At 38.6% G+C, this 20985-nt stretch overlaps 1 protein-coding gene across 1 annotated transcript in view; it reads left to right on the forward strand.

Moving 5' to 3' along the window:
- Positions 1–7599: 7599 nt before the first annotated feature.
- Positions 7600–20985, forward strand: part of QSER1 (glutamine and serine rich 1) — a 97488-nt gene continuing 84102 nt past the window's right edge. The window contains exon 1 of the mRNA XM_051965784.1: positions 7600–7702. The gene's annotated coding sequence lies outside the window, so the exon portion shown is untranslated. The remainder of the gene's footprint in view (positions 7703–20985) is intronic.

The raw sequence follows: 20985 nt of genomic DNA on the forward strand, positions 1-20985 counted from the left end.
GTCACATCCAGCATTCCTTAACTATTTTCTAGAAGAAAATATTTATGATGTAAGGGTTATAATGATCTAAAAGTCTCTGGCCTCTCTCAATTGTTATTCCTGAATCATATTGTCCAACATATGCATGTATATGCACACATACACATTTACTGTTCTCCTCTAGGTCCACCCTTATGGGGTATGACATAGTCATAGATCACTGAGGTATATGTTACTTTCATTTGGAGGGTCTTAACAAGCTATTTACAGGCTTTCTGTAACTTCCTACCTCTTGAAGCCAATGCTTGGATGTAAACTGCAATTATTTCCTTGGTAATCTTTTTGCAAGCACTTTTCATGAGTCCTATAATATAAGATAATGAAATATTCCATTAAGTAATGCTTCTTGTTATCTTTGTATGTATAATAAAACCAACCCCATCAACCCCTTTATTTCTCTCTTTTAGAAGAAGTACCTGTGAGCCATTAAAATACAATTTATAGTGAAAATTTCAAGAAAAGCTCTGATCTTTTCATTAGAATAATTCAAAATCCTCTATTTCATTAAACACCCACCTATTCCCCTTCAGGACAATGCTCCATTTTGTTGGATAAGTTATTCTTAGCTATGAGTCTATATCCTTTGCCTTTTGGAATAGTATTCTAAGCTCTCCCCTTCTTATAGTGAAAATATCAATCTGATATAGTTCAGTTAATTACTCCAGTAGAATGTCTGCTCACTGGTTTTTGGATATAAACTTTACATTTGGAATATTAACAACCAAGCTAATGTTTGTGGAGGATATAAAGAGTAGGTGATTCTTAGCATCCTCTATCTTTCCTTTTTCTTTTTTTAATCAATTCACAAATATTTGTTAAAAGGTGATTGAATAACAGGATTCAAGTTTTACCTCTGACATATCCTGGCTATGTGGCTCTGGGCAAATCATTTAACCCCCTCAGTGCTCTAAGCAGTTAATTCTATACATTATAGAAAAACTGCCAACTTGCATTAGCTGGTTGAGTTTCTTCACCCTGGAGTCTCTTGTACCAAAGAAATCATAGATCTAGTTCTGTTTTTTGTCAAACTATGTGTGAGGCACTATGCTTGGTGCTAAAGATAAAGACAAAAAGGTAAAATTTAAAAAAATTAAGTCAAAAAGAAAGAGAGAGAGAGAGAGAGAGAGAGAGAGAGAGAGAGAGAGAGAGAGAGAGAGAGAGAGAGAGAGAGAGAGAGAGAATGCTTCAGTCTGCATTCAGACATAATCAATTCCTTCTCTGGTTAGAGAGAGGATTTTTCATAAGTCCTTCAGAGTTCTTGTGGATGATTATCTGCAGAGAATAGCAAAGTCACTTATAGCTGGTTATACCAGAACATTGTTGAGTCTTGATGGAAATTAGAGTTTCCCCAAAAGTAGTGGGGATGAAGGAGAGTGTTTTAGGTGTGGAAGATAAACAATGTAAAGGTATGGCAGTGAGGAATGGCAAAAAGGCCAGAATGGGTAAAGCAAAGCTTCTTAAACTATGAGTTGCAAATCCTTTTGGAATGATATTATTGAATGTGGGGGTCATGAAATTATGCTTATCAATAAATGTTTGACTTTTTTATATACCTATATACTCAGTGTCATATAAAAATTTCTTGGGGTGAAAAGGAGTCATAAGTGGAAAAAATTTAAGAAGCCCTAGAATAAAATAAGCTGAATGATTTTTTTTTGTTCTAATTTTAAATGAGAGAGATAGACAGAAACAGAGAGACATGCAGAGAGAAACAGAGGAAGAGAGATGAAGAGACAAAGACGGACAGAATTTCTGTATAACAAATCACAAGAATCACATATGCAAATTGGGATGTAAGGAATCTATGCTTGTTTAATCCTTTGTAATTGTTCATTCATATTTACCTTTTTATGTTTCTCTTAAATCCTGTGTTTGTATTTTAGAGTTTCTACTCAGTTTTAGTCTTTTCATTAGGAATGACTGAAAATCCTCTACTTCATTAAAGATCCATTTTTTCCCCTTGCAGGATTATGTTTAGTTTTTTGGGAGGTAAGTTAATTGTATTCTAAGCTGGAATATTGTATTCTAAGCTCTCTCCTCTTTTTAGTGATGATTGCCAAATAGTATGTGATTTTGATTGTGATTCCTCAATATTTGAAATCTTTCTCTTTGGATCCTTGCAGCAGTTTTTATTTTGAAGTTTCTTTCAGGAGGCGGTCAGTATATATTCTTTATATTTCCATTTTCCCTATCTCTAGTTCTAAGAATGTGGGTAGTATTCTTTTAAGATTTCTTGAACCATCTTAACCATTTTTTGGTCATAGCTTTCAGGTAAGTCTAATCATTCTTATGTTTTCTCTTTGATCTGTTTTCTAAGGCAATTGTTTTAAATAATATGGCTTAAATTTTCTACTTTCCCAATCATATAACTTTGAATATTTCTTGTTATTTCATAGTTATTGACTTTTATTTAGTGTATTCCATCTTTCAAGAAGTTTTGTTGTTTGTCCTTCCTTTGTAAATTCCTTTTCTAATTCTTTGTTAATTCTAATATCTTTTCCATTATTTTTGTTCCAGTGCTCTCATTTCATTTGAAGGAAGTTTTAATTCTTTAAAAAACAAAACAAAACAAAACAAAAAAAAACAACCTCTTGCTTCATTTCTTCTAAGAATTCTAATTGACTTTGTGTTCAAGCTAAGCTTTCCTTTAAGGTTTTGCTTGTACATGTTCTGGAATCATTCTTTTCTTTTGGGTTTCTGTCTTAAACATCTCTGTTATCATAATAGCCTTTAAATATAGAATTGTTTTTTGTTTGCTCATTGTTCTAGTCTAATTCCTGACTTCAGATATTTTGTTATGGCCAGGTTCTGCTTACTTCTGGAGGCAATGTCTGGGTTAGTCCTGTTATTGTTTTCTTGGGAACTGAGTACTGAGTTATTTGAGTTATAGTTCTAGGATAACTCAGTTCTAGTTCTCCCAAAAGAGTCCGATCCAGGGCAAAGTCATATTGCTCCTTTCCTCCTCTGACCTTTGCAAGTTTCTGGTGTGTATTTGGATCTGAGCAATTGGCCTCTGAGTTTGGTTGTTTGGAGTTCTAATAGACATAACTACTGCACTAAGACTCTATGAGCTAGATAGAAAGTTTTGCTAGTTCAGAGGGAGAGAACTTCAGGCTTCTCTTTAGTCTGGTATTACTGCCTTGATATTCTTGCTGTAGACTTCCAACTGAGCTGGAGAACAGAACTGAAATACCACTCTGCTTCTGGAATCTAAGCCACATAGCTACTGCTTACTTTTGAACTTGCTCCCAATTCATACATAGCCTAGGACCTATCACTGCCCCTCATCCTGGTGATTAATATATGCCCTTATCATCTCAAGCCCAAACAACTGCAATAGTTGCTGGTGGGTTTAGTTGCCTGGAGTACTCTCCCTACTTCAATCCATTCTTCATTCAGCTGCTAAAGTTATTTTCCTAAAGCCACTCTCTTAACTCATTTAACTCCAGTGGCTCTTTATTGCTTCCAAGATCAAAGTCCTGTGTTTTGGCATTCAAAGTCCTTCATAATTTAACCCACATCTATCTTTCCAGTCTTCTTACATTTTACTCTCTAATATGTACTCTTCAGTCCAATGATACTGGGTTCCACAAACAGGATATTTCCTCTTTTGGCTCTTAGCATGTACTCTAGAACCTTTTCTACTCGAGACCCTTTTTCACCCAAGAAATTTTTATGTTGACCCTGGGTATATAAGTATATAAAATAAGTGCACAAATCAAACATTCGCTGATAATAAATCCTGACCCCCAAATTCAGTAACATGACTCTATATGGAGTCAGGACCCACAGTTTAAGAAACTGGGCTCTAGAACACTCTCTCTTCTCAACCCTGACTACTGACCTCCCTGGCTTCCTTTAAGTCACAATTAAATTCTCACTTTCTATAGGAAGTCTTCTCTAACTCTCTTAATTCTAGTGCTTTCCTTCTGTTAATTATTTTATTTATTGATTTATCCTACATATTGTTTGTTTTGCATAAATTTGTTTATTGTCTCCTTTATCAGATTGTAAACTCCTTGAAGACAAGGATTTGGCATTTTTTTTTTTTTTTGTCCTTTTGTCCTCGTGCTTTGCATAGTGCTTGGCATCTAGCAGGCACTTAAATGTTTCTGGAGAAAACAGCAAACTACTCCAGTCTCTGTCACAAAAACCTGAAAAGGCATTTTATGGCATTTTGTCATTTAGTCATTGAAAATGACTAAACACAATAAATATTGATTGATTGAACTCTATCTCCCGTGTCCTCAGAACTCTTTTCCCCTATACTGACCTGGTCAGAAATCTGACTCACTAGGACTTTTAATCTTGAACTTTCTAGTCAGGAAGTCCAATTAGGACTCAATCTGGCACCTTTTCTAGATTTGTTTGAAGGAGGTTTTTTTGTGTGTGGGGTGGTGATGATGGGGGAGCTCACTGTACTTTTTCTTGCTACTCTGCCATTTTGATGGTAAGATTTCCAATCCCTAGCACTGTACTATGCAGAAGAATATTCATTCAATTGTATTGAATTGAATTTTCACCATATTCCTGCTTTAGAATTATTAAAATCAATTTTTCTGCCTACCATCTTTATAGCCTGCCTACCCCATTCTATAGCGACAGAGGTGGGATGGGAAGTATTGGAAGAAAACAGGCCCTCAATTCCAGTCTACAGTACATCTTCCCAACACATTCCCATCTCACATACCCATCCACATTTCTGGACACAGACCAATCACTCTCTTTTCCCTTTCAACATCCAGAATCATGTTAAATGTCAAACAGGAGGAGACTCAAGTTAGGGACAAAGGTTCTAGTCCTTTTGCAAATATGGCTCTTTTTGTTGTCATTATTGTGGGAGTGGGGTATGGTTGCTGTTCATTACCTGAGTATAATGACCCAGAAGGGACAAGCAAAACAGTTGTTTTGTTATTTAATGTCACATGCAAAAATGAAAATTTGGTTAGGTAAATCCAAAATAACATGTATAGAGAATGGGTTGCTTATTTATTTAAATAAAGATCTGGATTTTTGATGTGGAAGGCAGGGCCCAGAATTGTTTGGATAACTTTGATCATGAAATTTAGAGTTGAGAGTGTTAGGGCACACTTCGGCAAGAATTGCCAAAAATTTTTGTAAAGTTTGTTTATTTGTTTTATTTTATTTTTTTATTTTTGTGGGGGATGTTAATCTACTGATGCTGTTGGTATACTAAATCATTGATGATCTAATGTGTGATTGTGCTACTCTTGTGAAAAATAAGGACATCTAATTTAACAGGCAAAATGTGAAATCAAGTCAATGAGCAAGTATTAAGCACTTACTATGCACCAAGAAAAAAAAGGCAAAAACAGTTCCTGCTCTGAGTTAATAATCTAACATGGAAGATAATCTGTAAATAATGTACAAATGTGACAATACAACATATATTGGAGATAGTCTCAGAGGGAAAACATCAGATTAAAAAGTATATATATAAACAACTAATTTAGGGGATCAAGAACAAAATAGCCGTGTGAAGTGTGAAAGCTTTATACTCATGTCTTCATATTGGTATAGCCTACATAACTGAGTGTTAGCTGGGAGCATCTCAAACTCTGTGTAATGAAATACATATAGACTACATCATCCCTCCATTTCCTACACAAACCTTTATCTTCCAAAAAAAGGTGTTTTAGAATATGACTATTAGTGAAAGCCCTTAAAATATTTAGAAGTGTGTTATGTTGTAATGGAGATTCCTTTCCCTTAGCCCTAGGAGCTGGTAAATTCTTCCCCACGGAAATGCTACTTTTCAAAGGCATCCACAGTAAAAGTATGAGAGAATTAGCATAAAACTGGCAGGGTCAACAATGTCTTCACCCATCGGGATTCATTTGTAAATAGCGATCACTCTCTTTCTTCTACAATCCTACTCTCAGACCACAACCAGGTTCCAAACAATCCAGGTGCAAATAGACTTGCAAAAAAGGGGTGTCCTGGAATAAAAGGATGTAGGCGTCAGGAAGAGTAGAGGATGGATCGGGACCAAACAAAATATTTTCCAGAGTTGTAAAAACCCAAATAAGTTGGATTTTAATGCAACAAAATTACTGGATAGGCGTGGAGGAGATCGAACCAGAGAGAAAAATTATGTTCCATAGAACGAGGGTGACAGCTGAATAGGTCATTTATAATCAATTACTCTATTTTCCAAAGTCAAAGCTGATTCTCCAATCAGTAGTCAGTGATACCGTAGCAAGTTTATGCCTTTTCTTCCAAGGGTTCCTAGATTTGTTCTTCAACGTTCACTTTCTGCAAGGGCTCAGATTTCGGGGTTGGCTACTAATAGAGGCTTAGTAATGTTCCACTGATTGACTGATGGGGAGGGTATTTTTTAGAACTAATTAATGGCAGCATTTCAGCATATCTGGATGATTCATTTTCCTCAGCGTTCACTCAGGCTAAAATACTGAAATGGACAGCGGCCGGAGCTGGTCTGATTCGGGCCCCGGGCCTTCCGGAAACAAAGCAGTAATCCCCCGTCCCCCGTCTTCCCAGAGAGCCTGGCGCATCAGGGGAAGGGAGCGCCCGCGGGTCAGAGCTAGGGTCAACCCCGCGCCGGCCCCGTGGGCAGCTCTTTGGCTTCCAGCCTTGGGGCCCTCCCGCGCCGTCCGCACCACCTCCAGGCCGGCCACCGGGCTCGGGAGCGTCCCGAGAGAGAGGGAGGGGCGGAGAGGCTGGCCACGGGTGGTTCCCGGCCCGGCCCCACGCGGCTCACACCCCGGCTCCCTTCACCCTGCGGGGCTAGTTCAGGGAAATGTGCGTTTCTGCGGCGCCTCCTCCCGCTCCCCGCCCCGCCTCTGGGTCCGGGTCCGCGAGGCTGGAATACGGTCGGTAGTGGTTCCGCTAGGAAAACGCTTTCCTCAGCCCAGTGAAGCCCGGAGAGCCTGGCCCCGCCAAGCTGGAAAGGGGCAGAGCGCAGGGGCGGGGCGGCGTGAGGGGGCGTACACGCGCGCGCGCGCGTGGGCAAGGAGGCGGGCGGGGTAGGGGCGGGCACGGGGGCGGGGGCGCGGGCGGGCGCGCGAGGGGGAGGTGCATCCTGGGAAATCCAGCAACATGGGGAGAAGCGGCGGCTCCTGCTCCTCCTGCTGCCGCCGCCGCCGCCGCCGCCGCGGGTCCGGGCCGCCGCCGCTGCCGCTCCCGCCGCCGCCGCCGCCGCCGCCGTCTCCGCGACCCTGAGCGAGCCGGGCCGGGCCTCGGCGCCGCCGCCCGCGCCCCTGGGCCCGCGAGCATGTGAGGGCTGCTCCGGCCGCCGCCGCCTCGCCTAGCTTCGCCTCTCCTCCCCGTCCGGGCCGAGGGCCGCCCCGCCGCCCGCCCGCGCCCTCCGTGGCCCCGGTATGGACAGGACCTACCCGAGCCCGGGCTTCGCGGAGCCGCTACAGCTCGGGCCTCCCGCTCCCGCCGGCCCCGCTCCTCCCGCCGCGGTCCAGCCCCCCGGCCCCGCGCCCGCTCCGGCCCCGGCCTGGGCCTACGAGCCTCGGGGGCCCGCGGGGGGCGGCGGCGGCGGTGGCAACGGGGGCGGCGGGAGCGGCGGGGGCGGCGGGAGCGGGGGCGGCCCGAGTCCGAGCCGCGGCCCCAGCAGCAGCAGCAGCAGTAGCAGCAGCAGCTGCAACAGCAGCGGCAGCAGCCTCAAGGCCAGGTAAGGGAACCGCGAGCGTCCGGCCCGGCCCGGGGCCCATTGTTGTCAGCCGATGCCGGGCCTGGGCAGCGGATGGGCCCGCCCTTTAAACGCCCAGCGCGGGGGCCGGGGAGTCCCCGGGGCTGCATGGCCGCGACCACGGGGGAAGGGCTGGGAGGCCGGGAGAGAGGGCTGCCTTCCGAACAATGCCGCGACAGCCGGCGCTCCGGCTGGGGGCCTGCCCCGAGTCCGGGGAGCGCGGCGCCCACCGTGACCGGCTTAAGCACGCCCCGGCCGGTGTGGCCAAGAATCCGGCGTGGTACTGAAAGGGGGGCGGCGAACCTCCGCCGCGGGAAGCTTAGCGGGAGGCCGGGGCTGGGGGTAGCGACTCCCCCGGGACAGCCCCGGCTGCGCCGATCCGGGCGCCTGGGACTGCGGTGCCGTTCCCGGGCTGAGGCTTTGTGCGCTTTATTTGGCCAAGTCAAATGAGTCTCTTTTTCACCGAATACCAGTAATTAGGAAAAAAATTTGTAATGCCTTTATGTATTACAACCTTTTTTCTGACCATGCAAATTTAGGCTGAAATGTTAGCTGTTGTTACTGCCCTTGTTCTGACTCGTTCTGGGGAGCGTGAAACTGAATTCTACTTTTGACATTTACCAAAGTTTTTTTTTTTTTTTTTTTTTTTTTTTAATGAACAAATATACACATAACCTGTGTTGGTCTGGTTGTAAACCCGTTTTTAAAAGGTATTTCTTGCTTAATAGTTTTTTAAATACCCCTTTCCCCCCACCCCCCACCCGTATGTGTATAGGGGGTCGTTTTGATTTTTGTTGTTTTTTTCTTTTGAATCTACACAGTTAAAAGTATATTGTGATAATGTAACCTTCCAAACCTCCCCCCCCCCCTTTTTGTTAATGTTTCATGTTAGGATCAGGCAGTCTGTACAGTGATCTGCATTCTTAATTGCACCTTATTACATCTTTTTTGTTGTTGTTATATCCCTGACTCCTGTATAGTGTTATATTTTGGATTTACTATAACTAAATTTTAGAAATGAAATTTATATCTTGGGTATATACTGTTACCCATGCAAGATTTGCCTTTCTGTGCTTCCTTATTAGTTTTAAAAGCCTATATCCTGTTTGACATAGGGTCTGTATATTTGTTGAATCCCTTTGTGAAGATTTCTGTGGAGAGTGCAAATTAGCATCAGTTATACTGATGTAATATGGATACTTATCCACAAGGAATTAGATTGTCTATCACTTTGTTTCCCATTTGTCACAAAATAGCTGCCAGATGATAATGATAGACAGTTGTTATCAATCTGGGGTATAACAACTTATGTCATTGAACAGTTCTAAGATGTGACATTTCAGGCAGTTTGGGAAACAGGGTATAAAATTAAATTTTGTCTAAAATAGCTGCACCAAACATAAAATACCTCTTATTTTAGTAGAGGAAAATTAAAGGTCTAATGGAGAAGCCAGCCTCTTTTTGAAAATGGATTGTACCCCTACCTGAAAAGTTCAGAAATAAGTCTTGGCTGTATATTAAGGTCTACCCAGTTAAGTTTAGCCTAGATAATTATAGTTACCGGAATTGAAATTTTAGGTAAATTCACAACACTGCCTTTCCTACACTTATATAAAGTGGAATATTGAAATATTGGTGTGTTGGGAATTTTTAGTGTCTTAACATTGTTTAGAGGCAAAGTAGGTGTTGAACCAGATGCATGCAGGAATTCTGTTCATTTCTCTACCTGATATTTGTATTTTGTGTAGATGAGGAAATGACAGGTTCAGTTTACTTAAGTGATGAAAGATGAAGTAGTTTTATTTGAATGTACACTACTGGAGAGTGGTTGAATGGAAATGATTGCTTTCAAAGCAGATTTACATTTGTTTCCTGCTTCCCTCAATTGTTCTTCCTCCCCATCCTTTTTGATGCTAAAGAGCTTTTATTTATTTAAACAAAAAAAAGTCCACAGGGATAATAACATAAATGGGTAAAATGGCTAAAAAATTGGAAAACTCCTTTACATGAAGTTTATCATTCCGGTCTCTAAGCCTTGTGAAAAGGACAGATGTATGATTTTTCATACTTACCTGAGTGTGAGTAGCTCCTAACTTAGGAGTTGCATTTTAATGTTTAATTTAGTTGATTGTAAGTAATTTCCTCACAGAAAGTTTGTAAGCGGTCATTTAAGTTTCCAGAAAACTTAGAAATGTACATTTAACTCACAGTGTACATCAACGAGTAGAATAGATCATTTATGATATTACTTAGATGAGAAAATATTCCTAATACTAATTTAAGATATTGAATCACATTTTATATATTGTCTTCATTATAGATTCAGGGACTACAGCTTTCTCTATACTCAGTAACAGGCCTTCAGAATTTGAGACTGAAATTCATTAGAGGTCTGAGTTATTTTTTGCAGAGTAGTTTAATATTGTTAAATTAGGGACAATAGATGAAATGAGGCAATAGGAATTGTCAGCACAGAGGGGAGAAGCCAAGAGGATTGAGTGTTCCTAAATGTGGTAGGAAGAGAAGGATCTAAGTAAGGTCCTGGGGCTTTTATTAGTCACAAGATCTTGGGTATCTTTCAAGCCTTTCTATGAAGGATAGTTCAATGGGGGAGGGGGGGGTGGATCTCTTGGAAGAGAAAAGTAAGACTTGCCCCTGCAAAGCTATTTTTTCTTTAATTTTCAACCTTTCCTTATCTTTTGGCTTGTACGTTTCTACCCATAAATATGTCCTTGTCTCCCTTGGTCTTTAAAAGCCTTACTTGACCCTACCACCCCCTCTAGCTGTATCTTTTTCCTTTTCTTGGTTAACCTAGAAAATACTTCCTTTCACCTGTCTATTTGATGTTCAGGCTTATCACTCAGCTGGAATTGCTCTTCAAAGTTATCAGTGATCCTTTAATTGCCAATTCAGCTGACCTTTACATCCTTCTTGACTTTTCTGCTGCATTTAACATTACTGACCACCCCTTTCTCCTGCATATGGATGTTCTCATACTTGTATATCCCCTTCTGCAGGCTCATCATTCATCATTTATATTCCATTTCCAAACTCTGTCAAAAGGCTTCTTTTCTCCCCTCTACGTTTCTCTAAGTGACCTCATCAACTCCCATGGGTTCAATTATCATCTTTATGCAGATGAGTTCAGCCCTAGGCTCACTGCAGAGATGCAAACCCTGCATCCCCAACTGACTAGAGAACTTTTTTGGCCAAATCAAATGACTCTTTTCACCGAATACCAATATTTGGGGGAAATTTTTGTGATGCCTCTATGTATTACAAGTTTTTTCTGACCATACAAATTTAGGTAGAAATGTTAGCTGTTATTGCTCTTTTGTACTTTTTGCACTGAGAAGACATGAGTTTGCATCTTGATTCAACTTATTAATGCCAAGGCAGCTTTGAGCAAGTCCCTTCAACAGGATATTGGACATTTTCCAATTGGATGTCTTGTAGATATTTTCAACTCAGCACGTCTGAAGATGAACTTGTTATATTTTCCTCAGAAGCCTCCCCTTTTTTCTTAATTCCTTTATTTCAGATGAAGACACCACTATGCTTCCAGTAACCCATTTTTACAACTTTGCAATCATCCTCAATTATTTTCTCTTATCTTCCTTTAAACTAATTAGTTGCTAGATCTTGTTGATTCTACCTCTCCAACATTTCTTACTTTGTCTCTTTTCTTCTCTTGTAATTGCCACTCTACTACATTCTACTTATTATCTCTCTCCTGGACTGTAGATATCTGATTGTCCTCCTCCTTTTTAATCCATCTTCCATATTACTGCCAAATTGATACTCAAAGTATAAGGTTGACAGTGCTATTCTCCAGTGCAAGAGGCATCAGTGACTTAATACTCTCTGATATAATACAGATTTTCTCTGTTTGCTTTATATTCTATCTCCAGGCTGATTTTTCTAGGCTTAGTGAAAATTTCTCTACATTTTGACCACACTAGACAACTTGTTTCCATTTTACAACCACCTATCTCCTGTTCCTTGTCCCCCGTGCCACCTTTTCTACCTGGTCCTGAGTGGCCAGTACCTTCTTCCCTGTATTACTCCTTGGCACTCTTAGTATTTACTTGTGTGTTTATGTTGTTTTCCTTCAATGGAGCATAAATTTTTCAGGTAGAGACTATTTCATTTTTGTGTTTGAATACAGAGCACTGACCTAAAAATATGGCAGAACTTCAACTTATAGATTGTTGGTGATGGTTCCTGGGGAAGAAAAAGTGGGTGAAATCATGGCATTTCCTGGGCACAATGATAAAAAATATTGACACAGCTGCTCCAGGTTCAGATAATATGATGTAGAGCCAGAGATCCCAGAAGCCATCTATACCAACACCTTGATTTTATAGGATGAGAAAACCAAAGCATGGGAGGTTTAAGTAGCTTGCTCAAAGTCAAGACAGTCTGTCAGCTGACTTTAAAAAGCACTTTTAACTGTGTACCAGGCACTGTGTTATGTCCTGGAGAAAATACTTCCTGTTGTTTATGTTGAATATGTGTTCATACAGAAAATTTAGAGAGAGTAACAGGTAGAAAGCACTCTCAGAAGAGAAGACGCTGATAGCTGGGAGGACTAGGGGAAATTAACTGATGAAAGGAGAGAAGGAAACTACAGGGAGATATTGTAGACATGAAAGATAGTTTGGAGAAGTGTCCTGGGGGACCACTGGCAAGGAAGCTATTTACAGAGAAATAAACAATAAGAAGGGACTTGATTGTGGAGGCTTTTAAAAGACAAACTACATCCTGGAAATGCAGGAAGCTACTAGAGCTAACCAGACTCAAGCTTTAGGAAAATCACCTTGACATCCTTAACACTCATTAGTTGGGTCCATCACTGGAGTTGTCATGTATATTTTTCCTGTCTGGTGGCTAAACTTGTCAAGAAAGCCAAATAACTGCTTGTTACTGTTACTGTAACTGTTCCATTTCCTTTTCTTATTCTTTTCTCAACTCTGCAATCTGGCTTCTATCCTCATCAATCAACTGAAATTCTTTTCTTCAAAGTTACTAATGATCACTTAATTACCAAATCCAGTGACTTTTTTCTTAATCTTTATTCTTTTTGACCCCTCTCTAGTGTTTTACACTTTGATCACCTTCTTGCTTTGAGTTTTTCTTTTTTTTTTAAACTCTTGGTTCTCTTGTCTGACTGTTTCTCAGTTTGCTAGTTCTTCATTCAGTTCTTTTTATCCAATCCTAACCTCTTTCCGGGTATTTAGTCTCAGTACAAATTTCCTCATACATCTTCAACTTAATACTTTTTCTAAATCTTTCCCTCACAGAGCCACCACTCTGGGACAGGGCTTCATTATCTCATGCCTGGACTGTTGAATTGATCTCCCTGCTTTAAACCTTGCTCCAGTCCAGGCCATCCTCCACTCACCTGCCAAGATGATCTTCCTGAAGTTCAGGTCTGACTGTCATTTTCTCATCTCATCTTCTGCTTGCGTAGCAGAACGCCTTTCCAGTTCTTCTAATCATATTGTATTGATCTTGTTTTATATAGTTGTTTACGTGTTGCCTCCCTTGTTAGAATGTACAGGGCAGGGACTCTGCTTTTTTGTGTATTCCTTGGTTCTTAGCATGGTGCTTGGCATATAGTAAGAGCTTAATAAGTGCTCATTGAATCAACAATCTAGTAGAGAATCAGTTAGAATAGGCAGGAAGACCAAACAGAAGGTTGTTGCAGTTGCCTGAAGTGATAGTTGGGAGTAAAAAAAAAAAAAAAATAACATTTTAGAGAAAAATAGTGAAGGTAGATATGACAGTGTCTTAGAGATGTAGGATAAATATGGGTATATCTCTGGGTATATGATGATGTCTTTAGCAATAGGGAAGCTTAGAGGAGGTGAGGATTTGGGTGGGGAAGGAAAACAATGAGTTTTGTTTTAGAAAGGTTGAGTTTGAGGCATTTAAGGCAATTGTGATGTGAGCTGGAGAGACAAGGCTGGGGATATAGATAAAGATCTGGGGATCATCTGCACAGAGGTGATCACTAAACTCATGGGAGCTGAGAGCATCATGAGGTAGAGCTTATAAAATGGAGAGAAGAGGGCCAAGGATATCTATGGTTGATGAATGTGACCTGGATGAAGAAATGGCAAAGAACACTGATATGGAATGGGTCGAAGAGGTAGGGGAATTGGGAGAGAACAATGTCATGAAAACCTACACCAGATGGTCTAGCACAAGACGGTGCTCAACAGTGTTAAATGCTGCTGAGGTTAAGAACTTTAAGGATAGGGAAAAGGCTGTTTGATTTGGCAAATAAGAGATCATTTGTGATTATAGAGGAAGCAATTTCAGTTCCGTGAAAAGGTCAATGGAATGGGAGAATTGGAGGTAGGAGACAGTTTTCTCAAGTGTAATTGCAAAGATTAAGAGATATAGAGTGATAGCTAGCAGAAATGGTAGTATCAAGTGAGAGTTTTTTATGTGTGTTTCTAAGTAATAGGGAAAAGAACCAGGGCAGAGATAATAGGACAATCTGCAGGAGAAGAGATAGGAAGAGATGGAATCAAGAATGCATGTAGAGGAGTCTTCATAAGAGACAGAGTGAAGTCCCTGCTTGAACTTGAGTTTTTTCACTGAAGTAAGAGAGATCTTTCCCTGAAGAAATGAAGAAGGTAATGCCATTAAAAGCTTGTAGAGGGACAAATAGCTTCCGGGGTGAGTACCTTTCTGTTGAGGTAACTGTCTGGGTCCTGTTGAGATTATGTCATATAAATTTATTTAGGACCCAATCAGGACAATTTCATCACTTTTCCCAGCAATGATCAGCACTGCATAAACAATAGAGGTCATATAGGTAGAAAGCATTAGAGGGAAGGATTTGAACTGAAAGTCCTTTAATTCTAGAGCCAAGATCTTAGAAGGGCCAAGGTGCTGGTGCATAATTAGAAACATTCTCTTAAGTACTAACTTTAAATCACTAAATCAGACAATAATCTTTGATTTCTTGTTTCTTACTGACTTGTTATAAGGCTCCTCTCCCCATGCTCAGATATTATAAGGGGTATCTGCTCAGAATTTATATTTCAGCTGCTTTATTTAAGCAAATTTACAAGAATTTTAGATGAGTTCTAAAATGAATTCATGTCATGTTGTGGTTTTCATGGATTCAAAGATTGATTGTAGCCTTGCATATATATATATAAAAATATATATATATATATATATATTTTTATATATATATGGATATGAGATTATCTGGTAAACAAGCACATCAACCTTCAGCCAGTCTTTCTTAATCTGAATCTCTATATTTGGGGCAGCCAAACATGGGAAACATCCTGGGTATGACCTCTATCATGTGCTAATTTTTAAAAAGCAGCAGCATATGGCATATCACTGAAAGTTCTGCTCTGCTTTACTGGAGTGTTAAAGTGACTTTGGGTTCTTGAAATTTATAAACACAGAGTGCAAGCTCAGGTGGGCCTTACCAATCTAGAGAGCCTTTGAGGACTGGCCCAGCATTGAACTCTCTCATCTGTGGACCAATCTTGCTAAATTCCAGGAGACCTATCTCCAGAATGTTGGCCAATAAGAGAGATTTATTTCTGGTCAAAGCAGCTTACTAAGAATTGTCGAGCTGTACGCAACATATCAATGTCATAGATCTTAAGAAATCTTGATATTAAATGTAGTATTGCCCTGTATTCTCTTTTGAATAGCAGAGAGGAAACAATTGGTGATAACTTGATACTTGAAGTGCAGGCTGTTTTTTTGCCATAGATTACAAAAATTTAAATTGTATAATGAAGACTTTTTTTTTCCTTTTACTTCAAAATCATACTAATTGGGATTTGAGGTGTATCACTCATTTGCTTATTCTGACCTTCAGTATTAGGAATTTACTTATGCCAAGATACAGGATGATGCAGATTTAAGGCAGAAAAGTTTTTTCATTGTGTATTTATAGATAGCAATCAAGTTAACTTTGACATAGTCTTTAAGTATTTTTAAGTTTTGCAGTTGTAAAAAAAATCATCATTCCTCTTGTCTATTCTTCTTTGTGGGGAGGGGGTATGCTAGTTCTTCTACTAATATTACTCTTGGGTCTGGGTATTTTCTCTGACTATTCCCAATGCCTAGAATCCTGCTCCTCCTCATTTTTGCCCACTGGCTTCCCTGGCTTCTTTTAAGTGCTAATTAAAAATATACTTTTTTTCAGGAAGCCCTCCTAATTCTAATTCCTTCCCCTCCCCTTTTAAAAAATAGTATTTTACTTTTTCAATTACATGTAAAGATAGTTTTAAGCATACATTTTTGTAAAGCTTTGTGTTCTAAAATTTTCTGCCTCTTTCCCTTACCTCTTTTCTCCTCAAAACAGAAAACAATCTCATATAGTTAAACAAATACAATCCTTTTAAATACATTTTCATATTTGTCATAGTTTTGCAAGAAAAATCAGACAAAAGGGAAAAAATGAGAAAGAAAACAAACAAAAAGGTGAAAATAGTATGCTTCAATCCATATTCAGTCTCCATGGTTCTTTCTCTGGATGTGTTTGACATTTTCAATCCCAAGTCTATTGGAATTGCCTTGAATCCCCAAATTCTTGTGAAGAGCTAAATCCATCAGAATTGATCATCACTTAATCTTGTGCAACGTTCTGCTTCTGTTTACTTCATTCAGCATCAGCCTTTTTAGGCTTTTCTGAAATCAGCCTATTCATCATTTCTTACAGAAAAACCATTACCTTCATATACCATAACTTATTCATTCATTCCCCACCTGATGAGCATCCACTCAATTTCTAGTTCCTTGCCATAACAAAAAGAGCTGTTACAAACATTCTTGCACGTGTGGGCCTTTTCTCCTTTTTAATTTTCTCTTTTGGATACATATGCAGTAGTGAGACTACAGGATCAGAGTATGCAGTTTTATAGCCCTTTGGGCATAGTTCCAAATTGCTCTCCCTAATGGTTGTATCATTTTCACAATTCTGCCAACAATGTATTAGCCTTCTCTCCAACATTTATCATTATCTTTTTCTGTCATCTTAGTCAATCTAAGAGGTGTCAAGTGGCACTTCAGAGTTGCCTTAATTTGTATTTCTGTAATCAATAGTGATTTAGAGCATTTTTTCATGTGATCAGAAATGCTTTTATTTCTTCATCTGATTCCTTTCCCTTGTTAATTATTTTCTGTTTATCCTAAATATAACTTTTTTGGAAATATTAGTTTGCTTTTTGTCTTTTCCATTAGATTTGTGAGCTTTTCAAAGACAGGAACTACCTTGCCTCTCTTTGTGTCCCCAGAGCTTAGCACAATGCCTGGCACATGGCATGCATTTAATAAGTGCTTTATGACTGACAACTATTATTGAAATTGATACAAGGGAGTATTGTAGTAGAATATACTCATAGAGAAGCATGTTCAGTTAGGCTATTTCAACAAATATTAAACCCCTGCTATGTATTAGGCCCTGGAGTAGACAAAAATAAAGTAATCCCTACTTTTAAGTTGGTATTATGTTCAATTTCTTTGTAAAAATCTAAGTTACTATGGAAAGCAAATACCAAATTAGAAAGTGAGACATTGTTTGCTGAGTTTTTTAGACCTGGCCTGATAATGGATTTTTAAAAATATTTATTAATTAGACTGGACAGATGAAGAATTTGCCTTGATTTATTGTATTTGAACTGGGAGGATATTTACTAGTCTTTGAGAACTTGAAACTGATATTCAAAACATATGTAGAGTTGGCATTTGTTTTTGCAAACTCTGATATTATTGAATAGGTGAGAGCTGGTAGAAAGGGAATGTAAAGAGGAAAGAACCAAAGGACTGCAAAGACTAAACTTTAGAATGAGGATTCTTAACCTTTTTGTTTCATGGATCCTTTTGGCAGTCTGATGAATCCCATGTGCCCCTTCTCAGGATAATATTTTTAGATGTACAAAATAAAATACTAAAGAAACTTATTATATTGAAATAAATAATTGTCTTTTCCCATTCGAGTTCTTAATATTTCCTGAAATCCTAAGTTAAGAACTTTAGGGAAGATTCTCACGATGGAGACAGTAGGAAGAGAAGGAAGTAGTGCTTGCTTGCAAAGGATTCTGAAGGATGTTTTAGAGAAGAGAAATAGTCGATGGAAAGAATTGCAAAATTCTTGAAAGATTTGAAATACAGTTCTCAATATGAGGTTTCTATAGTACTCATTTGAATTAGCAGCATTATTGTCCTCTCCCCCCCCCCCCCCCCCCAACTGGGAAATAGCTGTGCCATAGGGGATAAAGAGCCAATCTCATCTCTAGGAAGACCAGTAGAAATGTCACCTGACACATATTGGCTGTGAGTTCCCGGGAAAGTCACTCCCTTTCAATACTCTAGAAGACTATGCAGAGGAGTGTGTTGATATGCATTGGTAAAAAAAGTCTAAAATCACAAAAGTTACCATCTTGATCCTTTTTCTTCTTCTTCTTTTTTTAATGATAGGATTTCTCTAATTTTTGGAATTAACTTGGGTCTGTGAACCTGTGTCAAATTGCATGTCTGCCCCAAGATATGGAAAGTTTAGAAAGTATACAATGATATTTCACATTTCATTTTCTATTCTGAAGTGAAATGAGAAAATGCTGAGTGTTTATAGACAAAATTATGTCTGCATTACTGTAAAAGCCTTAGTTTGTTATTGTTAGAAATGACAAGATTGAAAGCTAGATATTTGACATACCTTTGTTGAACAGTTTTCATATAATCTTTTTAACTATATTATTGCTTTATGATGAGCTATTGCTTTCACACATAACAGCTCATTTCTATAATCTTAGGCCTTGCCACAGAAGGTTATGCTGCTTCTTCTTTGCTTCCAGGATAACAGTAATACTCTCATGTGCTGGCAAAAAAGTAAGTGTGCTTTCAATATGAGTGTGGTATGCTCAGTTTGACAGAAAGTATTAGGAGTCTAACCCACTCACTTAATCAAAATCATATAATGTTAGAGTCAGAAGAGATCATAAAGGTATTTTATCCTAACTTCCCAATCAATTTACAGAGTACTCTCTATGATATCCTTTACAACACAAAGAATCTACTGCCGAAGAGTACAGCCTATTTAATTTTTAATAGCTCTCATCTGTTAAAGAGTTTTCTTTCCTTTTTCTGACTCACAGTGTGTCTTCCTATGACCAGTGGGTGTTAGTCTTAATCATGCTTTCTGGAGTAATATAAAAAAGTTCCATTTAGATTTTTTTTTCAGGTTATTTCAAGTAGTACATCCTTTTACATCTTTTGTTTTGCAGACTAAAATGTTAATTTTTTCCCCTGTTCTTCATATAACAAAGTGTTTATATATACTAATGTTTTGGTCACTCTCCTTTTTGTAGATTTTAGTTTGTCAGTATCCCTTTAGAATTATACAGTGATATATTCCTGATGTGATTTGACCAGTGCTGAATTCAGTGGGTTTGTTATGACTTTTTTTGAACACTGTACTTATATTAATATAGCCTAAGGTTAATTTTTATTTTGGTTACATTGTTTAACACTTCTCATTTTGATTCTGTTAGATAAGTAATATACTTTAAAGTAGGTAATAGTTTAACTTAAGTAGGTATTAAACTGTGTAAGAAAGTTTCCCTTCTCCAGACTCATAAAGACAGACTATTGGATTGGAACCAGATTACAAGCATGATCCATTACCAAGAATGGGTATTTAGTGGTCAGAGAGGTCTTAAAACAAGAGATGAGACTTGGTTAGTTTCTTTGATGTATTTTGGAATAGTTTCAATGTTTCAATCTGAAGTAGAATAATATTTTTTAAAGCTACTTGTTAGAATTAGTTGCAAGATTTAACCTTTAATTTGATTGTGACTTAGGAAATAAAGGATCTCTACCTATATCTGTGTGTTAACATATATCTGATGTACATGTATGTGTATTTAGATATATATGTATATGTATATGTATAACTACTGTTTGTTCTTTCACATGACCAACTCCTAAATAATGTGCAGTCAGCTTTCATGTTCCACTTAATTTTTTATCAAAGTTAAGTATCTTTCTCCTTCCTTCAGTTAAAACTCATATCATGTAAACTGGAGGTCCTTAATCATCCTTTTTGCCTTTCACATATAAGTACCAGTTAAGGAACCTTTTCTTATGCTATACTCAAAGACAAATCTTACAACTAATTCTATTAGCCTCATGTAGCCACTGTAACAAATAACTACTGTATTCACATGTGTAGATGTTTCTATAGGCATATGTACACATATACCTGGCCATAGGATATGGAACTTCTTAATAGTATATTATTTTTCATAGTTTTCAACATTCATTTTTGCAAAACCTTGTGTTCCATTTTTTTTTTCCCTCTTCCTCTCCATTTCCCCTAGACAGCAAGCAATCTGATATAGGTTAAACATGTACAGTGGATATAGGACTTCTTGACAGTGCATATGGGGTGTTCCACTTATTGGCATCTCTTGAATCATAGGACTGAAATGTTAAGATTGTTTATAAAAGTTCATTTATGAAATTATATAAACAATATTTTTCTTGATAATGTCAATTCATTACTTTAGGACTTGCCTTTTGTCCAAAGTTCCTGTTGCCTTTGAATTATTACTTCTATAGAACCTGAAACAGCTATGTCAGATTTAATTATCTGAAACATTTTAAGATAATAATTTTGAATCTGTAGTTATCTTAACCAACTTTAATGTATTTAAAATGCATTCTAATGCAGCAGTGATTCCACTATGTAATCATTATTCAGAGGCGTATTTCTGAGCATTTTAATTGAAATTTAATGTGTCCACACCCCCATTTGCTCTAGATTTCCCTTTTTCCATTTAGGGTACTATTCAGTTGACCAACTTCAGTACTTCCCTCTTCCTTTCCCTCCAAATACAATTAATACTAAGCCATGGAAGTTCTACCTCTATAATATCTTATATTTATCTTCTCTTTGCCATTACTCTAGTTGAAGTCTTTTATTGCCACTTGCTTGGGTTATTTTAATAGAAAGATATCCCTTCTCCTCTCAACTTTTTCAAGTATCTTCTCTACACCAAATCAAACCCAAATGGAAATAATCTGAACTTAAATCTCTGCAGCAGCATATTGACTTGGTTTCAAAATGTAATGTTATCTATGTTATTATTATTTTTCTTTTTAGTTAACTATTTCCCAATTACATTGTATTGTGGTTCAAATGCACTAGAGAATATTTTCAGCTAGAGATACATTTGATATCTTTGCTCCTCTTGCAGGTGTCTTAACAATGTTAT

Source organism: Antechinus flavipes, chromosome 6, assembly GCF_016432865.1.
Source record: "Antechinus flavipes isolate AdamAnt ecotype Samford, QLD, Australia chromosome 6, AdamAnt_v2, whole genome shotgun sequence".
NCBI classification, from domain to species: Eukaryota; Metazoa; Chordata; class Mammalia; order Dasyuromorphia; family Dasyuridae; genus Antechinus; species Antechinus flavipes.